This window comes from Aythya marila, assembly GCF_965140915.1.
Source record: "Aythya marila genome assembly, chromosome: 11".
NCBI lineage: Eukaryota > Metazoa > Chordata > Aves > Anseriformes > Anatidae > Aythya > Aythya marila.
Window position 1 is genome coordinate 6,568,013 of NC_139052.1, and position 13,483 is coordinate 6,581,495.

General features: G+C 37.0%; 1 protein-coding gene across 2 annotated transcripts in view; it reads right to left on the bottom strand.

Annotated features, from left to right (window-relative positions):
- The window catches only part of RORA (RAR related orphan receptor A), a 374,669-nt gene that overhangs the window by 100,217 nt on the left and 260,969 nt on the right, over positions 1-13,483 (bottom strand). The window lies entirely within an intron of this gene.

A 13,483-nucleotide genomic window follows, 5' to 3' on the forward strand; every position in this document is an offset into this window, starting at 1 on the left:
CTTCCAACCATGAGAAATTGGCTTTGGTTTTAGAGCACAGAAGAGAGAAACATAGAATAAAATCAAAAAGATATTCAAAAGATATTTCCCACAAAATGTGAAAACTGGATCTTAAATCTGTCCACTAGGGTTGGAAACAAAATGAAATAAACCACATTGTTAATTCTACCCTTTAACTTAAACTTATTGCAGCAAAATGCATGAAAGACATCTCTACAATTACAGGAAGAGAAAATATAATTGTAACATGCACGTAAAATGTGTGTACATTTTCCTATAGAAGTAATAAGCTAAATATTCAACTATCTTTTCCTAATTATTTGCGTAATCTGACATCGTAATAAATACTAAAGCGCTTACACCTGCACATTACTCCTGAAAACTTTTGCACACATGAAGAATGAGCCATTTCTAAGTCACACTCAATTAAAGCATGATATGATCACCATCAGTTTATCCTATAAAACAAAGAACAGTTTTATAGAAGAGAAATTGATTTTACTGATAAACCCCAGTTCATTCAACACGCCCTGTCTTACTGACACAGAGGACTTTGTTGCTGTGACGTTACCTAGAAGGCTCTGTCTTCCAGGAGCCAGGCTGCTTTGAAAGTAATTTTTCAGCCTGTTACAATGTGATCCATGAACTTGCAATTACAGCTCCCAAATGGCTAGGCAATGCCAAAGCCCTTGCTATAGTTCTGAAGATCAGTCAGCTCCAGTAGCCTAGGGTGTGTACAGGGATGTGAAGCCATTTCTCTCAGCTTCCTTGCTTTTTAAAGCAATTTCTATAATGCATGAGCTGAGTGATAAAGTGAAATGTGCAAAGACAGTTGAAGCTCCACCAACAACCCTGATATTTGTAGTCAGCCCTTAGTAAGCACAAATGACTCCATGACTTTGACACAGAAGCTGCTTGTTTATCAGCTTATAATATTTGAGTATACTCAGACTAAAAGTTCCTCTTATCTTAATACAATCTTAATTCAAGCCTCATAAACAAACCCTCCCAAATTACCACCACCTGCTAAATGGCAAGAGCCTAATTTCTCCTCCTTCTCTGTGTATGAGACTCCAGACCTCTTCATGTCTGAGCACACACAATCTGACAGTTTTAAGCTTACATCACAAGAAACTGACACAGCGAATATGCCAATTTCAAGATGACTGCCATGAAAACAAAAACTGATTGCCATTTAATAAGCTTGTGTTTTCATAGAAATACAATGTGTTATAGATGGATTGTTTCCATGAAAACACGTTTAGAAATGAAACAAATATTTACTCAACACTAAGCCCAGTCATCTGCAAAATACTTAAAATCAAATAGTTTAGGATTCACATTTATATTAAATAATTGATGAAGGGTTGATACAACAGCTAATAGAATTGCTTTTATTTTTTAAGAACTTGAAATATTGATGTTTTTGGAAATCTATTTAAAAGCACCTAAGAACATGAGTAGTACATTTGATAATGCAAAGTAGACAAAGCTACCATCCATTGATAGATTGGTCTGGGAGAACTGCATTAACCTACTGGCAAATACTCTGATAAGATCCTACTTCCTGATGTTACTGAAACTAATTCCTGTACAACAGCAGCAAATAACTAGGTATAGCATGGTGTACCATTTCAGGCATAAAGGAGAAGCTATACCACTTTGCAGAGAACAAAATGAACAGAACCTTCTGTCTCTAAAACCAATGGCAGGATTTCTACTGACTCTGAAGAACATACAATTTTCCACTTTTCTTGTTTCGAACTTTTTTTTTTGTTGCATAGAGATTCCTACAAAAAAACATCTCAGAAGTGTGTTTTTGAAAGAGACAAAGAACTTCACCTCTAATCCTACTTTAATCAGGACATGCTTAGCTCGATGCATGTGGGTAATAGTGTGTTGACTTATGACCTCACTGGACGGAAGATGAAGTTTAACAGCTTTAATGTATCAAACACAAAGTCTGCCATCACTCAGTTCCTGTTGCCATTCCTTTACGCACAATTTGGTCACCAGCTACTTCAGCTGAAGCTTCAGTGTCTCTTCTTACCTAACAAATATGTCAAATTTGCACATAACATTTTGAACAATAGTAACTGAGTCCTTTCTTTTTGCTTCTCCTTTCCTTTTATTATTCTCTCTCAAACTCTAAGAGTAACAGTAATCATAACAGAAATCTAACCTCAAAACTATTTGGAAGCAAATGTGAGGCAAACACACAAAACCCATTGAAGGAGCTGTCTATTAAACCATACAGTGATTCTAAACAGGTAAAACAATAGAAGCTAAAAGGAGAAAAGACTAATTTGTGCTAAAATTATTTAAATACTCAATTAAAAACTTCTTCTGTATTTTATTTTATTTTTTTATACAGCAATGAACTAACCTAATAATTGGAATGTCTACTTTGGAGTATGTTATTCAAAACCAGCATACTGATTATTTATTTATTTTTGCTCTGTGCAAATTACATTTGCACTTGGTCAATTTATTTAGAGATAGCACCTTTGTTTTAATGACAAGTACCTAGGAGAAAGATTTTGGACGGGATTACCTAAAAGACAGGAAAGGAAAAGGAAGAATGGAATCATTCTAGTTCTACAAACTGTTGTAGAGGATAGCAAAGTTTCTCAGCAATTGCCCAAATCCCACCAGCAGGGGCAGTCCATGTCAAACTAACACTTAATCAAATTGTAACTGCTAAATAGACCTTTTGGTTCTCAAAAAGAGCACTATGAAGCTTAATCTGGAGGCTTACCATGCAAGTGCCACTATTATATATGCAAGCCAATTCTGACACAGAAGAACACTAAAGATTTAATGGACAACCTATTTTACTATAGAAATAAGTATGTTGATAGTCTTCTATTGCTTATTCTGGACATACAGTAAAATGTCACATTCTTACTCTCATCTTGGTGATTTCAAGACGAGGAACTCAATAGCTTGAGCCAAGAACATAAGTAGCTACATATAAGCCATCTTAACTTGGCACTTAGCAGAATGCAATACTGCTTGCCAGGCCGGACCACAGTCTAACTTCTGATTTAACACTGGAGTGAGAAAAGCAGTCTATCTACAAAAAACACAGTAGGCTCCTACCTCAAGTGACCATCACATAACCTCCCTTCTGATGACAATGAAAAGCAGCAAATGCATATGCAGAAAAGGGAATTTTCCTGGCAAACTGGGATTAGTTTCACAAGGAATATTACTGAATTGGCAAACACTATGTTCCCAGGTCAAGCTTCTCTGTGCCTGTTTTCTAAAGTTCCCTCTGTTAGATATGGCTGGGGTTTTTCTGGTGACATTGTTCATTTTGAAATATGAGCTTGTCAAAGATGAAATACTCTACAGGAACGTACATTACCATTTCATCATGGACAGGATTTTGTATCAAAATCTACTCTCAAAACAGCTGACAGAAAGGTGGTGAAGTTGCTCTAGCAGGACATGGAAATATAAAGTTCACTGCTTTGTTTCTAGCCCAGCTCTTAAAGCCAAGTCATCACCATCTCATGTGAAGTACTATTCACTGCTCACTGTGTTAAAGACATGTTTTGTTTTGTTTTTTTTCTTAAATCTTCCTTGTGAAAATTGCTGAAAAAAACAAACTATTTCAGTGAAGTATCAGGAAGTCTGTTCAACAGGAAAACAAGATAGAATGAAGCTTTAGTGCTCTTTATGTCCTTAAACAGCATGTAAAGTTGTATTTTTGGATGACCACTTAACTTCCACTTCTATTTCAAGGACCATAACTCTGGAGTAAGTTGGCAGTGTAGGGGGAGAAAAGGAAAAAGGGGTCAGCGTGAAAGAAATGTTAAGAGTTTAAACAGGAAACGTGGCTTATCTGTAAACGCTGTCTTTGCAGCCAGCAAATATCACACCTACATATCAGTTAGGTAACAGTAACAAAGATAAGAAAACAGTTTCTTCAGACAAACAGTGGTGGGAAGGATGGTTATCAACTGATGACTCTATCTAAAAGGAAATCACAAATGGCTCTGGTAATACACTGGTGTTCTGAAACCAGAGGTTTCCCTTCCCCTGTTGCACAGAGATTAAGCCTAATTTGAATTTCCAGAAAACTGCAAGTATACCACCACTGTTGTGAACTGGCTTTTGAAGTCAGTGGTAAATACCTCAAAAAAAAAAAAAAAAAAAAAAGAGAGAGAGAGAGAGAGAGAGAGGAAATACGCTTTAAGGGTGTGTCTGGTCTGTTGTTCAGCAAGTCATATTGTTACAGCTTGCTGAATCTGATAGCATATGTTAACCTTAAGCAAGAAGTCTTTACACACAGTGGAAACTAAACCAGATAGAAAAAAGGTCTCATAACAGCATCAGTTCTTGCAGCAAAGTTGTCAAGCTCTTTGCCAAGGCTTCAAGTCTAATTAACACTTCACATCTTAAATTGCTTAGTTTTTTTTGTTGTTGTTGGTGGTGGTTGGTTGTTTTACAAAAATTCACTGAAGGTTCAGTTCTATTTCCATTCAAGTCAATGTTTTTTACCACTAATAGCAGTAAGTTAAAAGACAGAAAGCCTACTGAAGTCCCAGATGCAATCCCTTAAACCCCTAGTTTCTGTTTAGGTAAGATCTACTAATTTGATAAAGCTAACAGTGAACCCAAAACCAGACAATACAGTAATCCAAGGCAAGATGACTGCATCATTTAAATTGTGCAACTTTGGTGTTTAACTTACAATTGCAAGAGTTGAAGTACCAAAATACATTCACACTGGAATTGAACGATGTTCAGACTGGAGGGCGTAATTCTGATACTGACTTTTTCTGTCTCTTTATGCGCATATAAAATATATTTAGCAAAAAGTCATTTCAATATTGTGATGCTTATTTCAATGTGTACGAATAGGCACATCTGTATTTGCAAAATCATGCATATTTTAACTATGTTTTCATAGTGCATATACAGTTGATTGAATGGAAATCATTATGGCATTACAGAAAAATTACGTGTTGCTTCGTTGTATCATGAAAGCAGCTGTATTTCTTCTGCTATTTTAAATTAAAGCACAATAGGAAATTAAACAACTACCCTATACTAAAATAACACCAGGCACCATGTTTTCTGGAACTAGTCTTCTGGCTGAATGAAGAATTTTGCACATGCACTTTATACGTCATCATCAGTTAGGTAAGCTGATGACCATCTTTCCAGCTCTCATGCAAATTACCAATGCAAATACGGACAGTGTTTATATACTCTGTCTGAAACTTGACCCAAAGTATCTGCCACTACCTTTTGATCCTTTACTCAATTAGTGTAAAATTCAAGAATCACCCACTCTCCTTTTTAACCATAACTTGCATCAGGATTCTATTCAACCTCAGGCTAATCTCTTTCCATTCATACTTTTCAACTCCAAACCTGAGTTCCTCAAACTGACCCACACTGCTCTTTGAGGTTTTTTGTCCTTTTTAGGTGAGCATTACCAAGTATACTTCATTACATTAGCAGACTTTTTAAAATAGTGGTTTCACATAATATCACCATTTGGTGATAAATTTAAGAACAAGCCATTCAGTATGAGTTAGGATGACTAACTGATCTGTCTTACATGTTTTCGGCATGAAACTGTGTCCATAACTGGGGTTAAAATTTTAAATGATTTCAGATTGATCTTCTCAGAGAAAAGCTGCAAGAGCTTCCAATATTTTTACAGTCCTGAAAAGGTTAGACATCAATGTAGATTAAAAAGTCCTTTTTGGGTTCCAACAGTTGTTTCAGAATGGTGACTGCAAAAGTCTAGCAATGCACTGTCAAATAAATGAGTCTATTAGGAATGATGGAATCAGTCACTGGTTTCAAAATTCAGATAATAAAATGTGCTTTTTTGGGATCAGATACCAACCTTGGAGAAGTCCGTATGACAGCTTGCTTTAGAATCATTAGAATTCAGCCTTACTACAACAAAAAATGTAGTACTGTGTTTTAAGAAACAATGTCATGAAGTGAAATGACTATGAGAAGAGAGCTCTAAGGACAGACTCTTCTCATCGTATTGAAGAAAGGTAGAAGTACTATTGTCCAGAGGTATAAAACATGTACCTTAGGAAAAAGGCTTTGACTTTTGATCTTTGAACACACTGGACCCAAAGATCGTATTTTAACCCTAATTTTATAGTTGTGCAAAACCAAATCCCTTGCTGTATTTAGTGACAATCCACTCACAGAAACAAAGACTTACCTTTTTATAAAGACTAAGGTGACTTTAAGAAACAGTTCAAACCAGATGGACAGGTCTTGCACCAAGTCTGGTCCCACATCAATGAAATGAGAGGAAGCCTCTGCTTAACTTTGACAGAAATTGAATCAGTCTTTGGAGAGCATGACCATCTTTGTTTAGTAAGGGTAATTATCTCTTAGGAACCTATTCCTAAGTATGTGCTCAGAAGGCTTTCAGTGTGCTGATATTCCACAGCATGTATAGTTAGAGCTACCTAGACTCAGACTGTTCAGAGCCAAACTATGCCAACACTGTACTTCATTCAGCCTGGGTGATCCACATATTAAAGAAGAAAGTCATAAGCAACAGCACTTCTTATTTGTTTTCACATTGGTTGCATTGTAAAATACCCCAAGTGCAAAAACAGATTTAGAACAAGAAAGCAACATTCATTTTCTATCAGATGAGAAACGAGTCACTGGCATAGTATTTTGTGTGGCAGGGAATAAAACTTACTGATTGGTGGTGACAGCACCCAAAACAAACTTTTTATAGGGGTGTCTTCAAAGGTGATTTAAAAGTACAGCATCTAGCTGATGCTGAACAGGTTTTCTTTGACTCGCAGGAAAAAAAAATCAAGTATAGCAGTAGTTCAGTAAAAGTTTTGAACAAGAGAAAAGCCCTAGATAGTTGTCTTAGGATTCTTCAGCAGGGCAAACAGTGCTTCAAGGACAAGTAGGAAAGTAGCTGCTATTTGAGGCAACTTCATTATAAAATCATTTTTAATAAGCTATCTGAGCAAAGAGAGGGAGTGCTCTTGCAGAGAAGCCCCCAAGGGATCTTAAGGCTGCCCAGTAAAGTTATTAGGAGGTTACACACAGGGGACCAAACAGCTATTTTACTGGCCTCAGGGGACAGGGTTTAGTTTTCACCTGTTCTCTTTAGGCATTGGCGCTAACAGCAGATCCTGTTAACCATCAATATTCTGCAGCCTCCTATCTTGTGAGGAAAAGTGTCGTTTACTTACTTCAGCTGGGACTCAAAACACAGGAAGTAGACTGTGCCACTCATGTAGTAATTATAAATCAGATCAAGAAAAAACATCAAACTTATTTTCCCTTTAATGCAATTAAACAGAATAACTAACATACCTCAAGAAATCATTAGCACTGAGACTACTGGTCATATACCATACTGGAAAATACAGTAATATACCAACAAGGAAAAAGTTAGAGAAAAACTGAAATTCAGGTATTGGGTTCAATTAAGCTGCAAACCTTAACATGCTTGTAGAATTTGGGTGAAAAACAATTCTAGGATATTTGGACATCTTAAAAGCAGAAAAGTTGTCTCATGTCCCAGATCATCCTTCTCAGGTGCTACGAGAAGAACACTGCTTGTTAGAAACCACTTGGAGATATGAAGGTCATCATTTAGGAAAGGATCTCTGCTCACAACAGTATTAAGAGCATGTCTACACCTAAAGAACAGGGCACCCTTTTTTGGGATAGTTGTGGTGCAGAAGCAGCACTCCAAGCTCTAGAAAGTCTCAGGGACTTTTCAGGACTATATGTACCTATTGAAATACCTATTGAATTTTATGCTGAGTCCAACATCTAAGCTTATCTAACATAAAGCCAACTTTATCTCCCTATGCTGTCTAATCAAACCTACAATCCAGCTGCACTGTAAGCTTGAAACATGAAATGACCACTTAGCCTGAATTTCAGTCTCATTAAAATACAGACTCAAGATATTTCTCTAGACCAAGGCCTACTACAAGTAGTATAGGAATCAATACAGAGCTTGATGTGGGAACGAAGGCAGCGTGCTCGGTGTGGAATACCACACCAGAGAGCAGATATCCCTTCAGATAGCAGAAGGGGTTGGTCTACTTGCAGTCTTTGTCAACAAAGACTTTGTCAAACAGCTCTTCTTCTTGCAGATGGCTTTTGTTTGGTGAAAAAGATTCAAAGCATACAGTCCCTACTTAATTCTCCATTAGGAGTTCTTGTCTTTAAAATTAGTGGCTAGCTTTGGAAACATCTGCAGAGTCTGAAATAAAGGGCAAATATCTTGCATAATGTTACAAAGGAGTCTTAATCTATAGAGGGTTTTGGTAAAACTATTGTTTTTTAAATCTGGTTATACCCTGGGTTATAAAAATATAAAATACACAGTGTTGAATGTAATACCAAAGTACATTGGATATCATACAATACCAAAGTACACTGATTATAACACAAAGTACATTTGTATTACAGTTAGAGATAATAAAGGATGAACAAATTAGTCCATAGATCACTAATAGTGACTTTCTTACTTATGTACTTATCATAATGGAATCTAGTAAGTATAATTGCAAAGCATGGTTTCAGCCAGTATCACACATTAACAGGCAGAGAAACAAAATAAAGAGGGAAGTGTCAAAACTTGTAGTAGTTCAGGGAGTAGGTGACAGTAACTTTGTGCAATGTGAAAGTTCACACCAATCCTGACCAGGTCCTGTGAAGGCACAGCTGTCCTGACCTAATTCTACCTCAGGAAGAAAGGTATTCTGGATACGTGTTTGAGATGAAGCTGAACTTCCCAACAGCTTAACTGATCAGAGAATGAGTTACATCTTTTTGTAGAGGACTTTCACATCTGATTCTGAGACAAAGATTCAGCAGAGAACAGTGTCAAAAAAAGGCAAAAATATAAAAAATATAATAAAAAATCCATTACCAATGAGGTAAATCCTTACCCACAATTGAACAAGAGAACCAGACTTGATTGGTAGGTTTTCAGCTTAAATTTCACTGAAAAGTCCTTCTTTCTGAAAAGTGACCTGGTTGAAGTACAGGAACTGAGGTACTTGGCTATCCATACCTGGGACTGCCAAAAGAAACATGCTTTTTCTTTCCAAATGATAATGCCATAGTCTCAGTGCGTGAAGTAGGCTGCTGAGTTTTGGACTTAGCTCTCAAAGGGCTGCCTGTATGTTGACGGTGATCTGTAGGTGTACTCTCCCTGAAAAGTTAAACCCAACGAGCTGTCCCTAATTCAAAGTAGCACCTGGGTTAATGCAGTCCATGCTAGAGAGCCCCAAACAGGTCCCTGCCTCTTCAGTCATGCTCTGCTCACAGGTATGTCAGCAGGACTAGGCTAGGGGTCTTAATTCTTTTTTGCTGCATAACATTGTACCAATCTAAGAGCTTCCTCCAGAGGTCTGTGGGAGTACTTGTATGGCCTTCTGAAGACAGATGGAAAATTGTGAAAATATATGGTGCTTTTTTCCATCTTAAAAATGTCAGGTAAGCAAGTAACTCAATGTACCTGGACCTCCATACAGATATGGACTCCAGCTATGTAATCAAACTCCTCTGAAGCCTTTGACTGTGGTTCACTGAAATTCAAATAGTGAGAGAAAGAAGGTTTCATAAGATCAAGGATTCATTAGTGTTAGCCTTCTGGGTACATAAGCAGGAAACAACTCCTCACTCTTATAGTAGTCAAGTCAAACTCTTCTAAGAAAGTCAGTGTCTAGAATATAAAAGTGGTCTGAAGAAACTGATTTATTTGTGTAACAGTTCTGAGACACAAGCGGTGTGGTAGAGGTCATCACACTCATTGCATGAAATATGGCAAGATTTAAGATTAAGATGCTGGAGGTGAAATACTGCATACGTCATGGCTGATGGTCCTTTGCAGCGTTTGGTTCCCCCAGAATTTCAGATCCTTATTATCACTGATGCAATGACACCTGTCTGAATTTGTGAAAAGGCTAAAGCTACTTATCTAAGCTATCTACTTGTCTATTCAGAGCATGAAACATGAGAGGAAGGAGTTGTATTATGAGTATTAGTTCGAATTAAACAACTGGAAAAGAATCGAAATGTCAGTCATATCTTTCTCCAGTCAAAAGAGAACTGCAACACCAAAAGTCCCCCTTTATACAGAAGATGGGATAGGGTTTTGCCTCTAATATTTGACTTCACTGGTCTAAAGGTTATATAGGATGGATAACTTAACAAATCAGCATGTGAGCCCAAGAAATAATAGTTCTACAAATAGACAGAAGGTAAGAATTTTTACTGCTACAGTCTGTTTAATCCACTGCGTGAAAAATTGCATTTTTGGGTGGACAAAATTTATTCTCATTAGTGCTGCTTGAAAGCAGCAGTATTGCACTCCCTGTTTAAAAATGGCAGGTTTTGTAATGCTCAGACTCTGATACAGAGAGGATGTAGGGAAGCAGCAAATAAAACAATACTTGGATAAAATTGGTTGTATCAAGAAGAGTAAAACTCTCTTGGGTTATATTTAGCTTGTTACATTATGAGAGATCTATTTTTTTTGAACATCATAGTGCATGTGCAGGAATACTGAACTCACATTTCTTCCAGAAATGACCTAAGCACTCAGTATTCAGCAGCCCCCTAGTTCAACTTCAGCTGACAGAGCACATTTGTCAAAGACTAATGCCAAGAAGGGGATAAAATATACCCAAAATCTCAAACAATAAAACCAGGAAGAACTTAGGTAGTGGACCAAGAACACCACTGTTTTCAAAACCCGTACTATAAAAATGGCTATTCGGATGAAGCCTGAAAAGGATTAATCCAATCCTTTAAGTGCATAATATATCAAGCTTCTAGCATCATACTTCAGTAATTAAGTTGAAAGGTTGTTACAAATAAGTGCTAGTTTATGGTCAGTCAACATCCTCAGATGCTGTACATGGTAAACTTGGAATACGAATACTTCACCCAGATTTCTAAACAGTAATAAAGACAACACATATATATTTCACAAAGTGTTTGTGGGAATGTTTTTGAAATTTGTTTGTAGAAATCCCATTCCACGTACCATGTTTTGGGTATATTATATACATGTATATGATAATGCAGAGTGATAGGTAAACTCTAGATACAAAGACGTGATACATGAAAACATTCTGCTTGTCACTTGCAGTTGTTGAGCTCTATGACTCAACAACTCAGATGTTATTCAATATCTTTGCATTTAGGTTTTTATGTAAAGTTGGACTTTTTTCAAGTTATTCTAAAGCCTAATATTGATATCTACTTTTTGTATTCAACATTTTTTTTTCTAAGTAATAAGGAAAAAATGTTTATTGTGCATATTGTCAAAATACCAAACATGCACAATTTACATCAATTCCTCTTGTATGAGAATTTATCGTAACAGGAATGTATTTTAAAAGACTTTCAACCAGAGCTGAATAAACCTCATATAGATTTGCTAGCAAATGTAGCCTGCGTTTTCATTATGGCAATTACAGCATATTGCTCCTTCTATTTTAATCCCTTCTTAATGGGCAAGCTTATCTTCCTGTTATTAAGGGAACCTTCTTGTTCATGCTTCAGTAGTTGCATGAAAACTGATTAACAAATTGGGGAACTACTCATAGCCAGTTCCCGTAGAATAGCATAAACATAGTTCTCACAATGTAGAAGACGGCAGAAGATGCTGGGACCCTAATTTCTTTCTTCACTAGATTCAAGGCCAAACCTAGTGAACAGCAGCTAACCACCTAACAGAGCTGATGAATACACCTTCATGTCATAATGAACCTCAAGCACAGCATCCACTGAGATAGGTGTGATGGCAGCGTATTATCAGCGCTGGCAGGGCTTGACAACATTCCTGTGCTCTTTAGATCTGTGGTTACTAGTTAATTTTGCCTACAACAATTACTGAATATTGGAACTGGAGACATGACTCTTACAGCTGGTCAGTTAATGGCACTGCCATTCACAAAACATACGGGGCGGTTTCAGCTGATTTCCAGGTGGAGTGTTACACACCACCGTGTACAGTCACTAGCCTCTATACAAGAGAGGCCCAAGCCTGAGCTAGCACAAATACTGAGTTACTTACCACCTCTAGAGAGGGTGGTCGCTCCAGGCCAGGGTTGAGCTCATGGGCAAGGCTGTGCAAGGAAGCTGTCTGTACAATGCCTGGCCTGCGGATATACAGAGGACTTCAGTCTCCTGTACTGTTAATCTCAGTCAGCATGAGCTCAAATATTTACTAAAAAGGGTCACATTCCGCTCTCAGACACCTATCTGTAGCTCTCAGTAAGGTTGATGGAAACCATATATGCATTCACCCAAACAGAAGCTGACCCTAAGAATACATTAAGGAACAAGCCCACCTAATCAGAGGACTATCATGCTCTAAAGGTTGGCGACATTTAACATTTGCTTCAAAATTCATACCAATCAACTTCTCATTTGAAACTGTTGTATCAAGCAACTGTACTTTTTAAAATCTCTGTTGGGAGATTTCACAAGTGGCATACAATATCAAGTCAGATTTTTCAATACACGAATATTTTAAAAACAAGAATGAAATAAGAATATTAACATAAGACACTTTATGACCACTTTAAGCCTATGAAGTTGCGGTGAACATATTTAAAATGCATAACTCTGTTAAAATGCAATGTAAATCTTTGTAAATTTTGTGCACCCTACCAGCTGTTTTGTTAGAAAGCCCTCAAAGGACTAGTAGCTTCAACTTCAACCTATTGCTATTTGAGATCCTGGGCAAGCACAATTCCTGCACTGCCAGATTTCAAAACCTTCACAGTATCAGAAGAATCTCAACATACCTCCTTCAGCTACAAATTGTAACATTTTCTTGACATTGAGCTTTTAACTCACTGTAGAGTAGATGAGATCCGATTCCCAATAACGTTTTCTTTGAAGAGCATTCAGAATAAATGTACATGTAAGTAAATGCATGCATCCACATCCATTTCCAAGGTTGCCATTTATGAAGACTGTTTATATAGTTGAGAGCAAAACAATAATCATCTTATTTCCATCAAGAACTCCTTAAGCATAAACACAGAATGATCTATCTTACAGATTAACGCATAGGGACAGAAGACTTGCAAATTAATAATTTCTTTTTATGTGAAACAGTATGTTTCACATAAAAACATACTGTTTCAAATGCAACATACATAGAAAAATATAACCATTCTAACCACCTGTGTTTTCTAGATATATTACTCACCAGCTAGCTGCAAGGTACATACTATAAAACAAGGAATTCTGTCTTTTGTCTTCTTATCTTTCCTTTTCTGCCCTTGGCTTTGACACATATGCACATGCACACACACACACGCAGAGTATAGTCATTTAGATGACATTTCAGGCCAGGACTGGAACCAATCTAAAGCAGAAAACCTGCCAGCATTTTTAAAATGGAGCCTTCTCAAGATAAGACATACACCTAGCAGAGCCACAGCACTGCCTAACATGAATTCCATTCATTAAA